A 3,736-nucleotide genomic window follows, 5' to 3' on the forward strand; every position below is an offset into this window, starting at 1 on the left:
GATGGGAACTGCCTTGTCTGTGTGCACTGCTGCTTCTGATCCCCTGGCTGCCCCGGGCAGAGGGGGAGGAGCCAGGGGACTCGGGGCATGGCAGCCACCATGCTGAGGAGAGGGGGCCCATGCGGTGCTGCATAGGGACCTCAGACCAGAGCTCCATCTACAGGGCTGTGTCCTCACTCTACCATGCCCGAGACCTGGAGTGGTGCCCACCCCCCTCCTCCTCTCTGGAATTATTGGGGCTCCCTTTGGCCTTGATGGGGAAGGGCTCCCCTAGAGTCCTCTGAGGCTCTGAGAGGACCAGAAGGGTGGTAGGAGGTGAAGGAGGGGAGGCAGGGCAGGGGGAATACCGACCACACGATATTGTGAGTCCCTGCTCCTTTCCCACCCACACCCATCCCTCCCCCCAACACCATTCCTGGGTTAATTTTTAGCATCGCAGCTCACACATTAGTCACTCCGTCACCCACCTACACGGCAGGAGACTGCTGTGCTGGTGCCGTCATCCCATCAGCTGAGAGGTGGGATCCAGACCCGCCCTGGGCACCTTCTCCCCCTCCTTTGGGTACACAGGGCTAGTCAGGAGCCCCCGTCAGCCTGGGCAAGGAGTCCCCACATCACTCCCAAGAGGGTAAGAACCAGCTGGTAGGAAAGTGGCTGGGCATCTATTCCGGGAGGAGAACGCCAGGGAGGCCGTGTGTCCCCGCCCCCAGTAAGGTGGCAGCTATGCCCAGGCAAATGGTCTCCTGGCAGCCCAGGGTCTGGAAACAAAGGTGAGAGGGCCCCTCCCCTAGACCTGAGCCCCTGGGAGCCTCTGTTTGTCATCACAGCAGAGCAGCTGTTCAAACAGGGAGCTTGGGGAAGCTCCATTTTCTTAATCAAATGTCCCCCCTCCCTTGGACCAGGGAGGGCAGGGCCGCCAGGTGCAGGTGCCTTGTCTGGAGCTGACACCCAGCCCCCAAGGGATTGCGTGAAAGGGGCCCACAGATGCCAACTACAGGTGGAGCAGGGGCGGGTTCCTCCCCCACCCAGGGCTGAGAGGCGGGAGGCAGTGGTCAACTCTATACAGGGCTGGCCCCAAGGAGGCATTCCCATTTATTGATCACCTACTGTGTGCCAGGCTGTGTTAGGCCCTGGAGGTACAAGGTAAACAAGGCAGAGAACCACACTGGCCAGGCCTGGGGTGTTTTAAAAAATACCAATGCTCCAACCCACCTCCAAATTCCCGAATCAATCTTAAGGGGAGGGATGGGCCCCACCTACTGTTCAATGTCTATAGTTGGTAATCACACGTCTTGCATTCACTTAACCAGAGACCAGCTTCCCCAGAAATAGGAGGGTTTGAGCCAGGCCCTCGATCAGAGTGAGATTTAGAGAGAGCTGCAAGTGGGAAGTCGGTTGCCTGTCACTCTGGGGGCTGGGGGAGGTTGCTGAATGGGCCTGGCCAGCTGCGAGGGGAGCTGTTAAGTGACTCTGTAGGGTAGCAGCAGGGAAAGAGGCCCAGAGGGGCAGGATTTGCATAATTTTTACTTTTGACATAGATTTGTTCTCTACTGAAAGGCTAAACTCCAAGAATAGAAAATTCACTGAGGTGTGGGGGGTGGAGGGGGGGCTCCCTTATAGCAACAATTCTTGTCTTGCAGTTTTGCAAGTGTGCTTCCTCCCTCGCCCCGTGCCCCGGTCCGCGAGACTTCAGACCATAGGGAGTCCCACACGGAGAAGGCTGAAATGAATTAAGTTTGACAACGGAAGTTCTGAACTCAGTTCATTCAGACATAACTGCCGGCAGGAAGTGTTTGCCCACTCGATGCCAGCACGGCCAGGTGTCAGAGAGTTGGGTTCAGGGGAGGCTCCGCTTTCTGCGTGTGGGGCAGGGCTAAGGAAGGCAGAAGAGGTGGGCTCTTCCCGACACCCTGCTTCTGCTGGACTCGGGTCTGTGAGGTCAGAGCTGAGGGAGGTGCAGTGTTCTGAGGTCACCACCAGGGGTCAGGCCACCTGCTCTCCTGACCAGCGTCGGTCTCAGTTCCTGGCTGTTTTCTTCTCTTGAGAAAGCCTCCTGGGTCCCCCCGCCCTCTCGCAGCCCCGGGTCCCTTTCTCTCTCACTTCTTGTGGCCCATCACTCCCTCCGTTAGGTCATCCCCTCCACCCGTCAGTGCAGGACCAGGCGGCCTGCCAACGACACAGCCTGACATTTCTCTTGACCCTTGGGGAGTCCCACAGCCTCTCAGTTCCCCAACTTCACTAGCGACTGACTGGTGAGCAGAAAGTGCTGTCCGCTGTCTCACCTCTTCTCCTCCCGCCGCCATTCAGCTCAAGTTCCCCGGTTTTGTCTGTGGGTCGCTCCTGACAGGTGTTTTTATGTGGGCCAACAGATCTCTTGGCCAAGCCCAGCCCCTTCTGTGGCCCCTGGAACCCCTTCCCAAGAGCTCCCGCCTTTGATGGGAATGTTCTCAGCTCACCCCAGCATAGCACCCACATCTGTGGGACCTTGATCCCTCTGGGCCCGATCTCCTCCTTTTGTTATCTGGCACATCTCAGACCCTGCTCCTCCAGGTCCCACCTTTTATATACACTCCACACTCCCACCTTCCCCCCAAAAGGGAGTCCCACAACGTTAAAGATGACGCTCCTCTAAACAGTCCTTTCCCACTCTGACCCTGTCCTCACACCCGCTCCAAGAAGCCTTCCCCTCCCCAATCCAGGATCTAGAGCAGTGGTTCTCAACCTTGGCTGCACATTAGAATCACCTGGGAATCTTTTTAAAATCCTGATTTCTGGGCCTCATCCTCCGGAAATTCTGTTTCTTTGTTATGGGGTGGGGCCACAACACCCATAACAAAGAAACAGAATTTCCGGAGGATGAGGCCCAGAAATCAGGATTTTAAAAAGACTCCCAGGTGATTCTAATGTGCAGCCAAAGTTGAGAACCACTGCCCTAGAGTCAGCTACCCTGGGTTTGTAACCCCAGTTCTGATACTCCCTAGTTCCTAGAACAATGTCCAATACCTCATAGAGCCTCAGTTCTTCACCTATAAAATGGATAGTTATTGCCTCATAGGGCCCTTATGAGGAGGAAATGATTAATCTGTATGTAGTGCTAAGGGAAGCTCCTGCCACAGGGTAAGTGCTGTCATGGTATTATTATTGCTATTGTCATTAATAATATGACCTCTTTACTGGTCTGCCAGGCCCTCATGGGCAGGAACCAAGTCAGACCCCTTTGGTCTTCCATATCAGAGTTGCTCAGAGACATTTGCTGACTGAACTAAGGTGACCCCATTCCCCCCACCACCACCTCAGGATCCCAAAGGAAGGAGTGAGGCTGGGAGACACACGAAATGTCCTCCCCTCCTTGATGTTAGTGTGGCCTGGGGAACAGGACAGCCTGCTGCAGCTCCCAAGACTCCCTCCCACCTCTCCTATGAGGCCACTGTGCAGCTGAATGTCCCTGAGCATGGGGGCAATGGAGACAAATTGGAGGGAATTCAGAGGAGTGAAGTCCCCGAGCCCTTGGGAAAGGGCAGGCCCAGCAAAGGAGGGAGATGAAAGCAGTTCCATGTGTGTGGCTTGGCTGAAGGACAGAGCTGGGTGTGGCGGGAGACACGATAACTGGAGACAGGGATTCCAGCAGTGCAAACAAGCTGGAGAGGGCTCCGTGGTGGGGCTGCTCTGCTGAGGCAAGTGGGCTCTTGAAATGCAAACTTGGAGTTTTATGGAGCCCCAGGCAGGCTAGCAAGCA

The sequence above is a fragment of the Myotis brandtii genome, unplaced genomic scaffold (genome assembly GCF_000412655.1).
Source record: "Myotis brandtii unplaced genomic scaffold, ASM41265v1 scaffold29, whole genome shotgun sequence".
Classification (NCBI taxonomy): Eukaryota; Metazoa; Chordata; class Mammalia; order Chiroptera; family Vespertilionidae; genus Myotis; species Myotis brandtii.